Below are 21,904 nucleotides of genomic sequence, written 5' to 3' on the forward strand. Positions count from 1 at the left end.
TCACAGGTGCATGTCTTTGGAGGTGGGAGGAGCCTATCCCAGGTCACATTGAGGTTGGCCGTACAAACAACTTTAACACTGTTACAAATATTCGCCACACTGTCAACCCACACCAAACAAGAATGACAAACACATTTCAGGACAACATCCGCACCGTTAACACAACAGAAGAAATACCCAGAACACCTTGCAGCACTAACTCTTCCGGGACGCTACAAAATACACCCACCGCTATCACCAAACCCCGCCCAGAAAACTTGCAACGAGACAGTTTTCCTCCTGTGTTTTATCGATGTATTCCAGGATCTTTTATTTAGGGGAATGGCGAGGTTAGGTTGGTTGAAGCGGCCATGCCAGCAACTGGAGGGTTCCAGGTTCGACCCCAGCTTCCACCATTCGAGTCACATTCCTTATGTCCCTGAGCAAAACACCTCACCCTTGCTCCTGATGGGTGGTGGTTAAGGGCCTCGCATGGCAGCTCCCTCCATCAGTGTGTGAATGGGTAAATGTGGAAGTAGTGTCAAAGCGCTTAGAGTACCTTGAAGGTAGAAAAGCGCTATACAAGTACAACACATTTCTAGACTACAATAGGTCTCTTATTCTTTGTAATAACATTGTTATTCTGAAGCTAACTGCGGAGGGGGGCGTGGCCTGCGGGCCTGCAGCGAAGCGGGGTGTTGCCAGGAGCAGCCTCGAAATCAGGGACAGGTGCGTAGAAGGCCCAGCTGGGCCTTGTTATCTAATCACCTGCCGCTCGGTTATAAGCAGCAGCCGGGAGGAGAGAAGGGGGTTGGAGCTGGAGCCAGAGCACAAGCGAGGACGAAAGACAAAAACTGAGAAACTTATTGAAAAAAATATATATATATTGTAACCCTGAAACGGGCTCTCATGTAGGTGCCTGGTGGTCTGAAGAACCCCCAGGAGGGCAAGCCCCACACTAACCAATAGTAAATAAAAGCAACTTCTTAAACAAGTGCGGTAGGAAACGGATGGATGGGAATGTTTTATATTTTGATTATTTTTAACACTGTGATTACAAGTGGAATTATTCATTACTTATCGTGTTAAGCAATGTCAGCTCAGATTTATCCGAGAGCCAGATGCAGTCATCAAAAGAGCCACATCTGGCTCTAGAGCCATAGGTTCCCTACCCCTGCTTTAAAGTCATATCCAACAATTGCAACTTTTTATCGCCAAAATCGACGACTGAGTTTCGTTTGTCTTTAAATAGACTCCCTTTTTCGACCAGTTGATCTGCCGTTTGTTTTATTTTTCTCCTATGTCCCACTCTCCCTTGTGAAGGGGGGGTCCGGTCCGATCCGGTGGCCATGTACTGCTCGGCTGGGGGACATCTCTTCGCTGCTGATCCGCCTCCGCTTGGGATGGTTTCCTGCTGGCTCCGCTGTGAACGGGACTCTCGCTGCTGTGTCGGATCCGCTTTGGACTGGACTCTCGCGACCGTGTTGGATCCATTATGGATTGAACTTTCACAGTATCATGTTAGACCCGCTCGACATCCATTGCTTTCGTCCTCTCCAAGGTTTCTCATAGTCATCATTGTCACCGACGTCCCACTGGGTGTGAGTTTTCCTTGCCCTTATGTGGGCCTACCGAGGATGTCGTAGTGGTTTGTGCAGCCCTTTGAGACACTAGTGATTTAGGGCTATATAAGTAAACATTGATTGATTGATTGATTGATTGATTGATTGATTTCTGCTGGGGATGTGCCTCTGCATTTTTTCAAGGAAAGAAATGTGCCTCGGTTCAAAAAAGGTTGAAAAACGCTAGCTTAGAAGACGACGACGATCCCCCCCGGGGGAGCACTTTGGCTCCTCCCGTCAACGCCACAGCAAACTGCGAGGAAAGGCGAGATCAAACAAACGTGGCGTCCTGGCGGAACAATGAAACCTTCCTCAAATAAACCAAATGAAGCTCGGAGGTGTCGAACGAGTGCTCGTAAATGTCTTTGGCAGCGCTCCGCCGAAGGAACTGTTGTTTTTCTTTTGGGGGGGGGCGGGGGGGCTTTAAAAAGTGTCTGGTTTCAAAAACAAGATCAACTCCACGCCAAAACACCTTGGGCTGAGTGGCGAAGCCTCGCCCTCGCCATGGTCAGGTGGGAGGGTCTCTTCCCACCATATCAGCTGCCAGTGGGTGTCATCCGGCGCCGAACCAACCTTTAATCCAAATCCAGATAACAGGCGCTCCGGTGTCGCGAGCATTGTTCCCACAGTGTGAAAGCGAGACGCAATCTGGAAATAAACACGGGCGGGTGGCAGGACGCCAGCGGGCGGGGAGCGGCGAGGACAAAAGGAGGAGTAAACAACGCCCGGGCCGTAAAGAAACAAAACAACTTTCAACAATAGCGCTTTTTCCGGCCAAGGGGCTGACGAGCGAGCGCCTTCCTGCACGCGGGCCACCCCCCCCCCTCCCACCCCCGCCCTCGCATGCGCCTCGGCTTCCTGTGGACGGCCTGACATGTGCCTGTAGCGACCTCTGACCCCCGAGGGACTTTATGGCCTCAATCGGCTTCTTGGGGCGGGGAAAAAAATAAAAAATCCATTCCCGAGAGCCGCTTCAGAACATCTCAGAGGAACTCACTCAAGAAATGAGGCAAGGAAAAACTCAACGGTTTGGATCAGATCTGGGCAAATCAAAGCTTTTCAATCTGGCCCGAAGGACATTCCCAAATAACTTTTTTAGATCTTTAAGACTTAAAGACCTACTGAAAGCCACTACTAGCGACCACGCAGTCTGATAGTTTGTATATCAATGATGAAATATTAACATTGCAACACATGCCAATACAACCTTTTTAGTTTACTAAATTACAATTTTAAATTTCCCGCCAAGTGTCGTGTTGAAAATGACTCGCGTTTGACGTCTCGGGTTGTAGCGGACATTATTTTCCAGCCCGATCCCAGCTATAAGTAGTCTGCTTTAGTCGCATAATTCCACGGTATTTTGGACATCTGTGTTGCTGAATCTTTTTTGCAATTTGTTCAATTAATAATGGAGACGTCAAAGAAGAATGCTGTTGGTGGAAAGCGGTGGATTGCAGCTGCAAACGTCGCGGAATGATGATGCGTGCGCGTGACGTCACCGGTGGTAGCGGACATGTTCTTCCAGCACCGATCACGGCTAAAAGTTGTCTCTTTTCATCGCATAATTACACAGTACATTTATGTTGCTGAATCTTTCTTGCAATTTGTTCAATTAATAATGGAGACATCAAAGAAGAAAGATGTAGGTGGGAAGCGGTGGATTGCAGCTGCAAACGTCGCGGAATGATGACGCTTATGATGACGCGTGAGCGTGACGTCACCGGTGGTAGCGGACATGTTCTTCCAGCACCGATCACGGCTAAAAGTCGTCTCTTTTCATCGCATAATTACACGGTACATCTGTGTTGCTGAATGTTTTTTGCAATTTGTTCAATTAATAATGGAGACGTCAAAGAAGAAAGATGTAGATGGGAAGCGGTGGATTGCAGCTGCAAACGTCGCGAAATGATGACGCTTATGATGACGCGTGCGCGTGACGTCACCGGTGGTAGCGGACATGTTCTTCCAGAGCCGATCACGGCTAAAAGTCGTCTCTTTTCATCGCATAATTACACAGTACATCTGTGTTGCTGAATCTTGTGCAATTTGTTCAATTAATAATGGAGACGTCAAAGAAGAAAGATGTAGGTGGAAAGCGGTGGATTGCAGCTGCAAACGTCGCGGAATGATGACGCTTATGATGACGCGTGCGCGTGACGTCACCGGTGGTAGCGGACATGTTCTTCCAGCACCGATCACGGCTAAAAGTCGTCTCTTTTCATCGCATAATTACACAGTACATCTGTGTTGCTGAATCTTGTGCAATTTGTTCAATTAATAATGGAGACGTCAAAGAAGAAAGATGTAGGTGGAAAGCGGTGGATTGCAGCTGCAAACGTCGCGGAATGATGACGCTTATGATGACCTGTGCGCGTGACGTCACCGGTGGTAGCGGACATGTTCTTCCAGCACCGATCACGGCTAAAAGTCGTCTCTTTTCATCGCATAATTACACGGTACATCTGTGTTGCTGAATGTTTTTTGCAATTTGTTCAATTAATAATGGAGACGTCAAAGAAGAAAGATGTAGATGGGAAGCGGTGGATTGCAGCTGCAAACGTCGCGGAATGATGACGCGTGCGCGTGACGTCACCGGTGGTAGCGGAAAAGTTCTTCCAGCACCGATCACGGCTAAAAGTTGTCTCTTTTCATCGCATAATTACACAGTACATCTGTGTTGCTAAATCTTTTTTGCAATTTGTTCAATTAATAATGGAGACGTCAAAGAAGAATGCTGTTGGTGGGAAGCGGTGGATTGCAGCTGCAAACGTCGCGGAATGATGACGCGTGCGCGTGACGTCACCGGTGGTAGCGGAAAAGTTCTTCCAGCACCGATCACGGCTAAAAGTTGTCTCTTTTCATCGCATAATTACACAGTACATCTGTGTTGCTGAATCTTTTTTGCAATTTGTTCAATTAATAATGGAGACGTCAAAGAAGAATGCTGTTGGTGGGAAGCGGTGGATTGCAGCTGCAAACGTCGCGTAATGATGACGCTTATGATGACGCGTGCGTGTGACGTCACCGGTGGTAGCGGACATGTTCTTCCAGCACCGATCACGGCTAAAAGTCGTCTCTTTTCATCGCATAATTACACAGTAGATCTGTGTTGCTGAATCTTTTTTGCAATTTGTTCAATTAATAATGGAGACGTCAAAGAAGAAATATGTAGGTGGGAAGCGGTGCATTGCAGCTGCAAACGTCGCGGAATGATGACGCTTATGATGACGCGTGCGCGTGACGTCACCTGTGGTAGCGGACATGTTCTTCCAGCACCGATCACGGCTAAAAGTCGTCTTTTTTCATCGCATAATTACACAGTACATCTGTGTTGCTGAATCTTTTTTGCAATTTGTTCAATTAATAATGGAGACGTCAAAGAAGAAAGATGTAGGTGGAAAGCGGTGGATTGCAGCTGCAAACGTCGCGGAATGATGACTCGCGTTTGACGTCTCGGGTTGTAGCGGACATTATTTTCCAGCCCGATCCAAGCTATAAGTAGTCTGCTTTAATCGCATAATTCCACGGTATTCTGGACATCTGTGTTGCTGAATCTTTTGCAATTTGTTCAATTAATAATGGAGACGTCAAAGAAGAATGCTGTTGGTGGAAAGCGGTGGATTGCAGCTGCAAACGTCGCGGAATGAGGACGCTTATGATGACGTGGGTGCGTGACGTCACCGGTGGTAGCGGACATGTTCTCCCAGCACCGATCACGGCTAAAAGTCGTCTCTTTTCATCGCATGATTACACAGTACATCTGTGTAGCTGAATATTTTTTGCAATTTGTTCAATTAATAATGGAGACGTCAAAGAAGAATGCTGTTGGTGGAAAGCGGTGGATTGCAGCTGCAAACGTCGCAGTATGATGACTCGCGTTTGACGTCTCGGGTCGTAGCGGGCATTATTTTCCAGCCCGATCCCAGCTATAAGTAGTCTGCTTTAATCGGATAATTCCACAGTATTCTGGTCGTCTGTGCTGCTGAATCTTTTGCAATTTGTTCAGTTAATAATGGAGACGTCAAAGAAGAATGCTGTTGGTGGAAAGCGGTGGATTGCAGCTGCAAACGTCGCGAAATGATGACGCTTATGATGACGCGTGCGCGTGACGTCACCGGTGGTAGCGGACATGTTCTTCCAGCACCGATCACGGCTAAAAGTCGTCTCTTTTCATCGCATAATTACACAGTACATCTGTGTTGCTGAATCTTTTGCAATTTGTTCAATTAATAAAGGAGACGTCAAAGAAGAAAGATGTAGGTGGGAAGTGGTGGATTGCAGCTGCAAACGTCGCGGAATGATGACTCGCGTTTGACGTCTCGGGTTGTAGCGGACATTATTTTCCAGCCCGATCCCAGCTATAAGTAGTCTGCTTTAATCGGATAATTCCACAGTATTCTGGTCGTCTGTGCTGCTGAATCTTTTGCAATTTGTTCAATTAATAATGGAGACGTCAAAGAAGAATGCTGTTGGTGGAAAGCGGTGGATTGCAGCTGCAAACGTCGCGGAATGATGACGCTTATGATGACGTGTGCGGGTGACGTCACCGGTGGTAGCGGACATGTTCTTCCAGCACCGATCACGGCTAAAAGTTGTCTCTTTTCATCGCATAATTACACAGTACATCTGTGTTGATGAATCTTGTGCAATTTCTTTTATTAATAACGGAGACATCAAAGAAGAAAGATGTAGGTGGGAAGCGGTGGATTGCAGCTGCAAACGTCGCGGAATGATGACGCTTATGATGACGCGTGCGCGTGACGTCACCGGTGGTAGCGGACATGTTCTTCCAGCACCGATCACGGCTAAAAGTCGTCTCTTTTCATCGCATAATTACACAGTACATCTGTGTTGCTGAATCTTTTGCAATTTGTTCAATTAAAAATGGAGACGTCAAAGAAGAAAGATGTAGGTGGGAAGCGGTGGATTCCAGCTGCAAACGTCGCGGAATGATGACGCTTATGATGACCCGTGCGCGTGACGTCACCGGTGGTAGCGGACATGTTCTTCCAGCACCGATCACGACTAAAAGTCGTCTCTTTTCATCGCATAATTACACAGTACATCTGTGTTGCTGAATCTTTTGCAATTTGTTCAATTAATAATGGAGACGTCAAAGAAGAAAGATGTAGGTGGAAAGCGGTAGATTGCAGCTGCAAACGTCGCGGAATGATGACGCTTATGATGACGTATGCGCGTGACGTCACCGGTGGTAGCGGACATGTTCTTCCAGCACCGATCACGGCTAGAAGTCGTCTCTTTTCATCGCATAGTTACACAGTACATCTGTGTTGCTGAATCTTGTGCAATTTGTTCAATTAATAATGGAGACGTCAAAGAAGAAAGATGTAGGTGGAAAGCGGTGGATTGCAGCTGCAAACGTCGCGGAATGATGACGCTTATGATGACGCGTGCGCGTGATGTCACCGGTGGTAGCGGACATGTTCTTCCAGCACGGATGACGGCTAAAAGTTGTCTCTTTTCATCGCATAATTACACAGTACATCTTTGTTGCTGAATCTTGTGCAATTTCTTTTATTAATAATGGAGACATCAAAGAAGAAAGATGTAGGTGGGAAGCGGTGGATTGCAGCTGCAAACGTCGCGGAATGATGACGCTTATGATGACGCGTGGGCGTGACGTCACCGGTGGTAGCGGACATGTTCTTCCAGCACCGATCACGGCTAAAAGTCGTCTCTTTTCATCGCATAATTACACAGTACATCTGTGTTGCTGAATCTTTTTTGCAATTTGTTCAATTAATAATGGAGACATCAAAGAAGAATGCTGTTGGTGGAAAGCGGTGGATTGCAGCTGCAAACGTCGCGGAATGATGACGCTTATGATGACGTCACCGGTGGTAGCGGACTTGTTCTTCCAGCACCGATCACGGCTAAAAGTCGTCTCTTTTCATCGCATAATTACGCAGTACATCTGTGTTGCTGAATCTTGTTTGCAATGTGTTCAATTAATAATGGAGACGTCAAAGAAGAATGCTGTTGGTGGAAAGCGGTGGATTGCAGCTGCAAACGTCGCGGAATGATGACGCTTATGATGACGTGTGCGCGTGACGTCACCGGTGGTAGCGGACATGTTCTTCCAGCACCGATCACGGCTAAAAGTCGTCTCTTTTCATCGCATAGTTACACAGTACATCTGTGTTGCTGAATCTTGTGCAATTTGTTCAATTAATAATGGAGACATCAAAGAAGAAAGATGTAGGTGGGAAGCGGTGGATTGCAGCTGCAAACGTCGCGGAATGATGACGCTTATGATGACGTCACCGGTGGTAGTGGACATGTTCTTCCAGCACCGATCACGGCTAAAAGTTGTCTCTTTTCATCGCATAATTACACAGTACATCTGTGTTGCTGAATCTTTTTTGCAATTTGTTCAATTAATAATGGAGACGTCAAAGAAGAAAGATGTAGGTGGGAAGCGGTGGATTGCAGCTGCAAACGACGCGGAATGATGACGCTTATGATGACGCGTGACGTCACCGGTGGTAGCGGACATGTTCTTCCAGCACCGATCACAGCTAAAAGTCGTCTCTTTTCATCGCATAATTACACAGTACATTTGTGTTGCTGAATCTTTTTTGCAATTTGTTCAATTAATAATGGAGACGTCAAAGAAGAATGCTGTTGGTGGAAAGCGGTGGATTGCAGCTGCAAACGTCGCGGAATGATGACTCACGTAAGCAGGGACTCTCCGGGGGAAAATCGGGAGGTTTGGCAAGTATGTCCCCGACCCCGGGATGGCACTCCACCCTTTTCCGGGAGAGAACCATGGACTCGGACTTGGGACCCAGCCGCTTCACACTCGAACCCCATCCAGTGAGAACTGAAGACCCTGGCCAGATGAAGCCGTCAGCTAAACAAAATGGGGGAACACGCACTTTTCTTTGAGTTGTGCCGATGCATTCTTTCATCCCGTTGCAAAATCTTCCCTTCGTGACGCGAGCCGAGGTTGCGGAACATCATGAAAGGAAAAGAGAAAAGAGAACACGGGGCTTGTGGGTAATTGTGACGTGAGTGTGTGGGAGTGGGGGCAGGGGGGAGGGGGGGGGGGGGGGGGGGGGGGACGTCAAGGTCCAGATGTGCGGAGGAATGTTCTGGCTGCTGAGCAGAAGTGGATGGAGGGCGAGGGCGGGTGAAGAATCACACACAGCCTGCACCTCGTTAAGGAGCCGTCGGGGGGGGGGGGGGGGGGGGGGACTTGGTGAAGTCGTCCAAAAAAATCACCATTCGGTCGGCTTTGTTTCGGGGCAGAAGAAAGCTTCTGTCTTCTCGCACTTTCCTTCGACGTCGTCGCCGGGAAGGGAAGCAAACCCTGCCCATCAGTGTGTAAAGGATATCACCACATGGGCTCAGGAACACTTCAGAAAACCACTGTCGGTAACCACAGTTGGTCGCTACATCTGTAAGTGCGAGTTAAAACTCCCACTATGCAAAGCCGAAAGCCGTTTATCAACAACACCCAGAAACGCCGCCGACTAAGATGGACTGATGCAAAGTGGAAAAGTGTTCTGTGGTCAGACGAGTCCACATTTCAAATTGTTTTTCGGGAAACGGTGAACGTCGTGTCCTCGGGAACAAAGAGGAAAAGAACCATCCGGATTGTTCTAGGTGCAAAGTTCAAAAGCCAGCATCTGTGATGGTATGGGGGTGCATTAGTGCCCAAGGCATGGGTAACTTACACATCTGTGAAGGCACCATTAATGCTGAAAGGTACATACAGGTTTTGGAGCAACATATGTTGTCATCCGAGCAACGTTATCATGGACGCCCCTGCTTATTTCAGCAAGACAATGCCCAACCAAGTGTTACAACAGTGTGGCTTCGTAGTAAAAGAGTGCGGGTACTAGAATAGCTTGCCTGTAGTCCAGACCTGTCTCCCATGGAAAATGTGTGGCGCATTATGAAGCGTAAAATACGACAGCGGAGACCCCGGACTGTTGAAGGACTGAAGCTCTACATAAAACAAGAATGGGAAAGAATTCCACTTTCAAAGCTTCAACAATTAGTTTCCTCAGTTCCCAAACATTTATTGAGTGTTGTTAAAAGAAAAGGTGATGTAACACAGTGGTGAACATGCCCTTTCCCAACTACTTTGGCACGGCCATGAAATTCTAAGTTAATTATTAATTGCAAAAAAAAATTAAGTTTATGAGTTTGAACATCAAATATGTTGTCTTTGTAGCATATTCAACTGAATATGGGTTGAAAATGATTTACAAATCATTGTATTCTGTTTATATTTACATCTAACACAATTTCCCAACTCATATGGAAACGGGGTTTGTAGTTCTTTGTGGCGTGCAACCACTTTTCAGTCTTTCGGCCAGGCAAGTATCTACAGAACAAGTCCCTAAAAGGCGCCCTTGAAATCCTTTAATTGTCCTCAAAACTCGACAGTGCGCCTCATAACCCGGGAGGGCATCGTTTTGGTTGTGCTACCCGACCTCGAATCTATTTCATTTGGTACATGGTGAAATGATAAGTGTGACCGGTAGATGGCAGTCACGCATAAGAGATACATGTAGACTGCAATATGACGCCAGTAAACACCAAAATGTTACATGTTCCACTGAGAATATCGAACGGTGTTTTTCAAGCCGATAGTCCGGTGTGCCGTGGGGGATTATGTCATTTCACCGAACTGAGTCGTCATTTTACTCGACACGAGTCACAATTCTATAAGAAAACTTTACAATTTTGGCAATATTATAATAATAATCGGGATATTTTTACTCAAAATATTTGTCTTTTTTTTTTACAAGAACAACAAATGTCTGTCTGTCTGTGTTGGCCCTGCGATGAGGTGGCGACTTGTCCACAGTGTACGCCGCCATGCAAAATGGAGTTAAAAATAATAATAGATAAAACATATCAAAGGCATATCAAATAAAATAAAAATACAAATGGAATGCCTCTTTTCGGCGGCGGGTTTGAGTTGGGGCGAGGTTTGCTGGTAGCGGGGGGTGTATATTGTAGCGTCCCGGAAGAGTTAGGGATGCAAGGGGTTCTGGGTATTTGTTCGGTTGTGTTTATATTGTGTTTATGTTGTGTTATAATAATAATAATAATAATGGATTAGATTTATATGGCGCTTCTCTATTGTTAGATACTCAAAGCGCTCACAGAGAAGTGGGAACCCATCATTCATTCACACCTGGTGGTGGTAAGCTACATCTGTAGCCACAGCTGCCCTGGGGTAGACTGACGGAAGCCCCTCCGACCACCACCAATCATTCATTCATCATTCATTCACCAGTGTGAGCGGCACCAGGGGGGCAAAGGGTGAAGTGTCTTGCCCAAGGACACAACGGCAGCGATTTTGATGTCCATAGGGGGGAAGCGAACCTGCAACCCTCAGGTTTCTGGCACAGCCGCTCTACCCACTACGCCATGCCGCCCCTGTTACGGTGCGGATGTTCTCCCAAAATGTGTTTGTCATTATTGTTTGCTCTGGGTTCACAGTGTGGCGTATATTTTTAACAGTGTTAAAGTTGTTTATACCAGTGGTCCCCAACCTTTTTGTATCCGCGGACCGGTCAACGCTTAATAATTTGTCCCGCGGCCCGGGGGGAGGGGTGTCCTTTTTTTTTCTTTTTCTTCTTTGTCATGATAAAGGGAGTTTTTTGTGGTCGGTGCACTATTTGTAAGTGTATATTGTGTTTTTTATGTTGATTTAATAAAAAATAAATATATATATATATTTTTTTTTCTTTTTAATTCAATCAATCAATCAATGTTTACTTATATAGCCCTAAATCACTAGTGTCTCAAAGGGCTGCACAAACCACTACCACATCCTCGGTAGGCCCACATAAGGGCAAGGAAAACTCACACCCAGTGGGACGTCGGTGACAATGATGACTGTGAGAAACCTTGGAGAGGAGGAAAGCAATGGATGTCGAGCGGGTCTAACATGATACTGTGAAAGTTCAATCCATAATGGATCCAACACAGTCGCGAGAGTCCAGTCCAAAGCGGATCCAACACAGCAGCGAGAGTCCTGTTCACAGCGGAGCCAGCAGGAAACCATCCCAAGCGGAGGCGGATCAGCAGCGCAGAAATGTCCCCAGCCGATACACAGGCAAGCAGTACATGGCCACCGGATCGGACCGGACCCCCTCCACAAGGGAGAGTGGGACATAGGAGAAAAAGAAAAGAAACGGCAGATCAATTAAAAATTATTCTGCGGCCCGGTACCAATCGGGCCACGGCCTGGTACCGGGCCGCAGAAGAATTTTTAATTAAAAAAAATAAAATAAAAAAAATATGGTGGGGGGACCACTGGTTTATACGGCCACCCTCAGTGTGACCTGTATGGCTGTTGACCAAGTATACCTTGCATACACTTGTGTGTGTGTATGAGCCGCATATATTATGTGAGTGGGCGGTATGGAGGAAAAGCGGACGTGGCGACATGTAGAGAACGCCAAAGGCGGCGCTTTTACGGCCCGCCCTCAATATTATTGTCCGGGTGGAAATCGGGAGAAATTCGGGATGGGCACTGAACTTCGGGAGTCTCCCGGGAAAATCGGGAGGGTTGACGAGTATGAGTATTAGTGGTGAATACGGTGTTACAGCGTAAATTACACCGTGTAATTTAATTTGGCCCTTGAGGCATTAGCATTAGAGCTGGCCCGCCAGTGTTATACAGCGTCGGTGCCGCTGAAACACCGCATTCACCGCTAATACTAATACTTGCCAACCCTCCTAATTTTCCCGATAGACTCCCGAAGTTCAGTTCCTCTCCCGAAAATCTCCCGGGGCAACCACTCTCCCGAATTTCTACCGATTTCCACCCGGACAACTATATTGGGGGCGTGCATTTAAGGCACTGCCTTTAGCGTTCTCTACAACCTGTCGTCACGTCCGCTTTTCCTCCATACTAACATATTTGTGGCTTTTATATGCACGCACAAGTGAATGCAAGGCATACTTGGTCAACAGCCATACAGGTCACACTGAAGGTGGCCGTATAAAAAAACTTAAGCACTGTTACAAATATGCGCCACACTGTGAACCCGCACCAAACAAGAATGACAAACACATTCGGGTGAACATCCGCACCGTAACAAAACAGAACAAATACCCAGAATCCTTTGCAGCACTAACACTTCCGGGAAACTTCCAGCAAACTGACCAATAATTAACGTTTTATTCATGCATTTTTCTCTTGCTACTTCAAGGCTTGAATGTTTGGTTCATTCATTATTGTTATTTTATTTTCAAATGTATTATTAGTCTGTGGAAAAAAAATGTATATTTACCTCAGAAGATTGCAAATAGAAAAAAAGGCATAACATTTTTATTTAAATTTTATTTGATATGCCATTGATATTTTTTTATTATTATTTGAAACTGGATTTTGCATGTCACTAAAGTTATATAAGCCTTGCTTGTTCAATATTTAATGCAAAACTTGTTTGGGTCCCGATTAAAAGGTTAATTCCTTCAACCTTGGCCCGCGGCTTGGTTCTGTTTAAAATTTTGGCCCACTCTGTATTTGAGTTTGACACCCATGCTCTAGAGCAGTGGTCCCCAACCACCGGGCCGTAGCCCGATTGGGCCGCAGAAGATTTTTTTATTAAAAAAAAAAAAAAAATTTTTTAATTTTTTTATTAAATCAACATAAAAAACACAACATACACTTACAATTAGTGCACCAACCACAAAAATTTACTTTTTTCATGACAGAGAGAAAGCCAACGGAGGAGCCAAGCTCACAGCTGCCTTTTAACAGCTACAGGAGGACGTCGCATAATCCACTCAAGTCTCCGGTAAGAGCCGACCTAATACCACAACTTTCCCATCCAAAACATGCTGGTTGACGTAGAGAAAACATGTTCACTTGACCGCTCTGTGTTAAAGCTTCACAACAAACAAAGAAACACCGGCTGTGTTTCGGTGCTAAAGGCAGCTGCAATCCACCGCTTTCCACCAACAGCATTCTTCTTTGACGTCTCCATTATTAATTGAACAAATTGCAAAAAGTTCAGCAACACAGATGTCCAAATTACTGTGTAATTATGCAGACGATGTGCGCGTGACGTCACGGGTTGTGGAGCTCCTCACATCTGAACATTGTTTACAATCATGGCCACCAGCAGCAAGATCGATTCGGACCGAGAAATCGACAATTTCCCGATTAATTTGAGCGAGGGTGAAAGATTTGTGGATGAGGAAAGTTAGAGTGAAGCACTAAAAAAAAATAAAGAAATAAAAAAAAGGCGCCGGCTCGAGGTGATGGCAGTGGGAGTGATTCAGATGTTATTAGACACATTCACTAGGATAATTCTGGAAAATCCCTTATCTGCTTATTGTGTCAATAGTGTTTTAGTGAGATTGTAAAATCAAAACTGAAAGTCAGAGGGCTGCGGTGACCGCCAGTGTTTCTTAGAGAAGCCAACGGAGGAGCCAAGATCACAGCTGCCTTTTAACAGCTACAGGAGGACGTCGCATAATCCACTCAAGTCTCCGGTAAGAGCCGACCTAATATCACAATTTCATGACAAAGAAGAAAAAAACAAAATAAATAAAATTTATCCCGGGCCGCGGGATAAATTATTAAGCGTTGACCGGTCCGCGGATACAAAAAGGTTGGGGGCCCCTGCTCTAGAGCCAAAAAGGTTCCCGACCCCTGGTTTAGGCAATAAAGTGTATATACATAAATAGTATTAATATTCCAATATATTATATTAATACAACATTTTTTTTTCATTAAAAAAAGTCCATTTTCGAGCCACGGTTTTGGATTCAGTCCACGTCTCCATGGCGATGCTTCCAAGAAAGCATCATTTCTCCCTCCCTGACACTGCAGTCTGTTGACGGGAGGACAGAAGACTCTCTTCTGTGCATGAAAACACGACTGGAGGGAGAGAAAAAAAAAAAAAAAAGGATCTGAAAACAAGTTCCATCCTTGCTTGTTCTTTTGGAGCCGCAGCTGCTTCTTCGCAGCGCAGCAACATGAACTCCCTAGCAGCGACCCACAATGCACCTGGAGCACTCAACCTGCATCCCAGGCAGTTGAGGCCTCTTAAAACAAGAGAGAGAGAAAAAAAAAGCCCCCACACCCTCCATCTGCTTCTCATCATGCCGACCCGACCCCTGCCAGGGTCTCCCGTAACTCATCCAGCGCTCCACCACAGCCTCTGGAGCTCTGGCAGGGATGAAGAGGCCAAGAACAGCTGGATGCAAGTCCGGACCGGGACCAGGACCAGGACCGCCCCTCCAGACCCGACCGTCAACAACACCAACGGTTTCCTCCGCCCTGGCTTTGATTATTTGGAGATGTATTCGTCAAAAGTCACCTTTTTGTGTCTTTTTACGCGTCGCAATTACAGAATCCTGCTTTTTTGGTTTTTTATTTGATCAAATATCACTTCCTGCCGGTGTTTTGTTTTTTTTATGTTTGCCGGGTCAAATGTCAAAGTTCCAAAGTTGACTAAAACAAAGCTGTCTTTTTTCTTCTTTAAAACTGACATTGCTCAAAACATAATCTTGAAGCAAAGTCAATGTTTTCCATGAATTATTATTATGTGGGCACAGATGAGGCGCTAGCTGTGCAAAGTCGGGACCCAAAGTGGACCACTCATCTGTGCATCAGTTGGGGACGTCTCTGTGCTGCTGACCTGTCTCCACTCAAGATGATCTCCTGCTGGCCCCACTATGGACTGGACTCTCACTATTATGTTAGATCCACTATGGACTGGACTCTCACTATTATGTTAGATCCACTATGGACTGGACTCTCACTATTATGCTAGATCCACTATGGACTGGACTCTCACTATTATGTTAGATCCACTACGGACTGGACTCTCACTATTATGTTAGATCCACTATGGACTGGACTCTCACTATTATGTTAGATCCACTATGAACTGGACTCTCACTATTATGTTAGAGCCACTATGGACTGGACTCTCACTATTATGTTAGATCCACTATGGACTGGACTCTCACAATTATGTTAGATCCACTATGGACTGGACTCTCTTACTATTATGTTAGATCCACTATGGACTGGACTCTCACTATTATGTTGGATCCACTATGGACTGGACTCTCACTATTATGTTAGATCCACTATGGACTGGACTCTCACTATTATGTTAGATCCACTATGGACTGGACTCTCACTATTATGTTAGATCCACTATGGACTGGACTCTCACTATTATGTTAGATCCACTATGAACTGGACTCTCACTATTATGTTAGAGCCACTATGGACTGGACTCTCACTATTATGTTAGATCCACTATGGACTGGACTCTCACAATTATGTTAGATCCACTATGGACTGGACTCTCACACTATTATGTTAGATCCACTATGGACTGGACTCTCTTACTATTATGTTAGATCCACTATGGACTGGACTCTCACTATTATGTTAGATCCACTATGGACTGGACTCACACTATTATGTTAGATCCACTATGGACTGGACTCTCACTATTATGTTCGATCCACTATGGACTGGACTCTCACTATTATGTTAGATCCACTATGGACTGGACTCTCACTATTATTTTAGATCCACTATGGACTGGACTCTCACTATTATGTTAGATCCACTATGGACTGGACTCTCACACTATTATTTTAGATCCACTATGGACTGGACTCTCACTATTATGTTAGATCCACTATGAACTGGACTCTAACTATTATGTTAGATCCACTATGGACTGGATTCTCACTATTATGTTAGATCCACTATGGACTGGATTCTCACTATTATGTTAGATCCACTATGGACTAGACTCTCACACTATTATGTTAGATCCACTATGGACTGGACTCACACTATTATGTTAGATCCACTATGGACTGGACTCTCACTATTATGTTCGATCCACTATGGACTGGACTCTCACTATTATGTTAGAGCCACTATGGACTGGACTCTTACTATTATGTTAGATCCACTATGGACTGGACTCTCACACTATTATTTTAGATCCACTATGGACTGGACTCTCACTATTATGTTAGATCCACTATGAACTGGACTCTAACTATTATGTTAGATCCACTATGGACTGGATTCTCACTATTATGTTAGATCCACTATGGACTGGACTCTGAGACGTGTTTACACTTCTTAACAGTTAAAGGCCTACTGAAATGAGATGTTCTTATTTAAACGGGGATAGCAGGTCCATTCTATGTGTCATACTTCATCATTTCGCCATATTGCCATATTTTTGCTGAAAGGATTTAGTAGAGAACATCGACGATAAAGTTCACAACTTTTGGTCGCTAATAAAAAAGCCTTGCCTGTACCGGAAGTAGCAGACGATGTGCGCGTGATGTCACGGGTTGTGGAGCTCCTCACATCTGAACATTGTTTACAATCATGGCCACCAGCAGCTAGAGCGATTCGGACCGAGAAAGCGACAATTTCCCCATTAATTTGAGCGAGGGTGAAAGATTCGTGGATGAGGAAAGTTAGAGTGAAGCACTAAAAAAAAAAAAAAAGGCGACGGCAGTGGGAGCGATTCAGATGTTATTAGACACATTCACTAGGATAATTCTGGAAAATCCCTTATCTGCTTATTGTATTAATAGTCTTTTAGTGGGATTGTAAAATCAAAACTGAAAGTCGGAGGGCTGCGGTGACCGCCAGTGTTTCTTAGAGAAGCCAACGGAGGAGCCAAGCTCACAGCTGCCTTTTAACAGCTACAGGAGGACGTCGCATAATCCACTCAAGTCTCCGGTAAGAGCCGACCTAATATCACAATTTTCCCATCCCAAAACATGCTGGTTGACGTAGTAAAACATGTTCGCTTGACCGCTCTGTGTTAAAGCTTCACAACAAACAAAGAAACACCGGCTGTGTTTTGGTTGCTAAAGGCAGTTCCAATCCACCGCTTTCCACCAACAGCATTCTTCTTTGACGTCTCCATTATTAATTGAACAAATTGCAAAAAGTTCAGCAACACAGATGTCCAAATTACTGTGTAATTATGCAGACGATGTGCGCGTGACGTCACGGGTTGTGGAGCTCCTCACATCTGAACATTGTTTACAATCATGGCCACCAGCAGCAAGATCGATCCGGACCAAGAAATCGACAATTTCCCGATTAATTTGAGCGAGGGTGAAAGATTCGTGGATGAGGAAAGTTAGAGTGAAGCACTAAAAACAAAAACAAAAACAAAAAAAGGCGCTGGCTCGAGGTGATGGCGGTGGGAGTGATTCAGATGTTATTAGACACATTCACTAGGATAATTCTGGAAAATCCCTTATCTGCTTATTGTGTCAATAGTGTTTTAGTGAGATTGTAAAATCAAAACTGAAAGTCGACCGCCAGTGTTTCTTAGAGAAGCCAACGGAGGAGCCAAGCTCACAGCTGCCTTTTAACAGCTACAGGAGGACGTCGCATAATCCACTCAAGTCTCCGGTAAGAACCGACCTAAAATCACAACTTTCCCATCCAAAACATGCTGGTTGACGTAGAGAAAACATGTTCGCTTGACCGCTCTGTGTTAAAGCTTCACAACAAACAAAGAAACATCGGCTGTGTTTCGGTGCTAAAGGCAGCTGCAATCCACCGCTTTCCACCAACAGCATTCTTCTTTGACGTCTCCATTATTAATTGAACAAATTGCAAAAAGTTCAGCAACACAGACGTCCAAATTACTGTGTAATTATGCAGACGATGTGCGCGCGACGTCACGGGTTGTGGAGCTCCTCACATCTGAACATTGTTTACAATCATGGCCACCAGCAGCAAGATCGATTCGGACCAAGAAATCGACAATTTCCCGATTAATTTGAGCGAGGGTGAAAGATTCGTGGATGAGGAAAGTTAGAGTGAAGCACTAAAAAAAAAAAAAAAAAAAAAGGCGCCGGCTCGAGGTGAAGTGAAGTGAATTATATTTATATAGCGCTTTTTCTCAAGTGACTCAAAGCGCTTTACATAGTGACACCCAATATCTAAGTTACATTTAAACCAGTGTGGGTGGCACTGGGAGCAGGTGGGTAAAGTCTCTTGCCCAAGGACACAACGGCAGGAACTAGGATGGCACAAGCGGGAATCGAACCTGCAACCCTCAAGTTGCTGGCACGGCCACTCTACCAACCGAGCTATGCCGCCCCACAGCTTCACAACAAACAAACAAGCTGAAATCCACCGCTTTCCACCGACAGCATTCTTCTTTGACGTCTCCATTATTCATTGAACAAATTGCAAAAAGTTCAGCAACACAGACGTCCAAATTACTGTGTAATTATGCGATGAAAAGAGACGACTTTTACCCGTATGTGGTGCTGGGCTAATATGTCCCCTCCAACCCGAGACGTCAGAAACACGCGTCATCATTCTCTGCGTTTTAGTGGACAAAATGGAGCGAATTTTAGCGATATTACGGAGATGAAAAAGTCTCTATGTTCCAACCACCGGCAAAACAAACCAAAAAAAAAAATGTCCACGGTTCAAAAACATTTCTTTTAATTGCGCCTTAAAGTTGAGAGCGCCTTGTTTGTTCAGCTGCCGGCAGAAAAGAGAAAGAGCGGCCGAGGAGAATTCTTACTTCCATTCATCAGGCGGGAGCAGGAGAAGGCGGGCGGGAGGAAATGAAGAGACAAGAATTTGTGTTTTCTCTGCTCTGCTGAGTAAGGAGAGCGCCGGAGCTCGGCTTTCTGACAGCCGGGGCCAGGAAACCGCTGATTGACTGCTCACGCCTCATTCCTGCAGAAGGCCGCCGTCGCCCCCACGGATTTATGAACTGGCCGGGAAAACAAAAATCAGGGTTTTGATCGGTGCAAAAAAAAAAAAGTCTATCTGCGGTCAAAACAAGTCAAACGTATCGCCGATGTCAGCACATTGTTGGTGGAGCTTCCACTCCCAGCCCGGCAACAACCATCGCCAAAGTTCAGGTTTGAACCAGGGACTTGTGCAGCCCTTTGAGACATTTGTGATTCAGGGCTGTGTAAGTCAACTTTGATTGATTGATTGATTGAGAACTAAGACGATAGGCGATTGCTAATGCGTGTCTAATAATGCAATTTCCAGCTGTGTGTCATGAAATATGACAAGCAGTTTTACCCAGGAGGACACTACGGGCAAAAGCGGTGCAACAAACCAGAGACTACAGACTACAACACCATAGCGTCTGGGCTAATGCTAACGGATGTCTGTTATTGCCATTTCCAGACATATATTCATTTATCATGACATTTGGCAGTTTTACCCAAAAAGACACTGAGGGCAGTAAAAAAAAGGCACTATAACAAAGCGGAGACTGTAGATTATGATACTAAAGTGTCTAAAGTTAAGCCAATCTGCTACTGCTAGTATGTTAGTTATTGCTATTTCTAGCCGTATACTAGCCATATATCAACAAGCAGTTATACCCAAGAGGACACTACGGGCAAAAGCGGTGCAACAAACCAGAGACTACAGACTACAACACCATAGCGTCTGGGCTAATGCTAACGTGTGTCTGTTATTGCCATTTCTAGACACATATTCATATATCATGACATTTGGCAGTTTTACCCAAAAGGAGACTGAGGGCAGTAAAAAAACAAAGGCGCTATAACAAAGCGGAGACTGTGGGGTATGATACTAAAGCGTCTAGAGCTAACCCAATCTGCTACTGCTGGTATGTTTGTTATTGCTGTTTCTAGCCGTATACTAGCCATATATCAACAAGCAGTTATACCCAGGAGGACACTACGGGCAAAAGCGGTGCAACAAACCGGAGACTACAGACTACAACACCATAGCGTGTGGGCTAATGCTAACGTGTGTCTGTTATTGCCATTTCTAGACATATATTCATATATCATGACATTTGGCAGTTTTACCCAGAAGGAGACTGAGGGCAGTAAAAAAACAAAGGCGCTATAACAAAGCGGAGACTGTGGAGTATGATACTAAAGCGTGTAGAGCTAACCCAATTTGCTACTGCTAGTATGTTTGTTATTGCTGTTTCTAGCCGTATACTAGCCATATATCAACAAGCAGTTATACCCAGGAGGACACTATGGGCAAAAGCGGTGCAACAAACCGGAGACTACAGACTATAACACCATAGCGTCTGGGCTAATGCTAACGTGTGTCTCTTATTGCCATTTCCAGACATATATTCATATATCCTGACATTTGGCAGTTTTACCCAAAAGGAGACTGAGGGCAGTAAAAAAAACAAAGGCGCTATAAAAAAGCGGAGACTGTGGAGTATGATACTAAAGCGTCTAGAGCTAACCCAATCTGCTACTACTAGTCTGTTTGTTAATGCTATTTCTAGCCGTATACTAGCCATATATCAACAAGCAGTTATACCCAGGAGGACACTACGGGCAAAAGCGGTGCAACAAACCGGAAACCACAGACTACAGCACCATAGCGTCTGGGCTAATGCTAACGTGTGTCTGTTATTGCCATTTCCGGACACATATTCATATATCATGACATTTGGCAGTTTTACCCAAAAGGAGACTGAGGACAGTAAAAAAACAAAGGCGCTATAACAAAGCGGAGACTGTGGAGTATCATACTAAAGCGTCTAGAGCTAAGCCAATGTGCTACTGCTAGTATGTTTGTTATTGCTATTTCTAGCCGTATACTAGCCATATATCATCAATCAGTTTTACCCAAGAGGACACTACGGGCAAAAGCGGTGCAACAAACCGGAGACTACAGAGTACAACACCATAGCGTCTGGGCTAATGCTAACGTGGGTCTATTATTGCCATTTCCAGACATATATTCATTTATCATGACATTTGGCAGTTTTACCCAAAAGGAGACTGAGGGCAGTGAAAAAAAAAGGCGCTATAACAAAGCGGAGACTGTGGAGTATGATACTAAAGCGTCTAGAGCTAACCGAATCTGCTACTGCTAGTATGTTTGTTATTGCTGTTTCTAGCCGAATACTAGCCATATATCAACAAGCAGTTATACCCAGGAGGACACTACGGGCAAAAGCGGTGCAACAAACCAGAAACCACAGACTACAACACCATAGCGTCTGGGCTAATGCGAACGTGTGTCTGTTATTGCCATTTCTAGACATATATTCATATATCATGACGTTTGGCAGTTTTACCCAGTTTCTAGCCGTATACTAGCCATATATCAACAAGCAGTTTTACCCAGGAGGACACTACGGGCAAAAGCGGTGCAACAAACCGGAGACTACAGACTATAACACCATAGCGTCTGGGCTAATGCTAACGTGTGTCTGTTATTGCCATTTCCAGACACATATTCATATATCATGACATTTGGCAGTTTTACCCAGAAGGAGACTGAGGGCAGTAAAAAA

General features: G+C 45.1%; 1 long non-coding RNA gene across 2 annotated transcripts in view; it reads right to left on the reverse strand.

Moving 5' to 3' along the window:
• LOC133550155 (uncharacterized) overlaps positions 1-21,904 on the reverse strand; it is a 298,824-nt gene that overhangs the window by 162,383 nt on the left and 114,537 nt on the right. The window lies entirely within an intron of this gene.

This window comes from Nerophis ophidion, linkage group LG03 (genome assembly GCF_033978795.1).
Source record: "Nerophis ophidion isolate RoL-2023_Sa linkage group LG03, RoL_Noph_v1.0, whole genome shotgun sequence".
Lineage (NCBI taxonomy): Eukaryota > Metazoa > Chordata > Actinopteri > Syngnathiformes > Syngnathidae > Nerophis > Nerophis ophidion.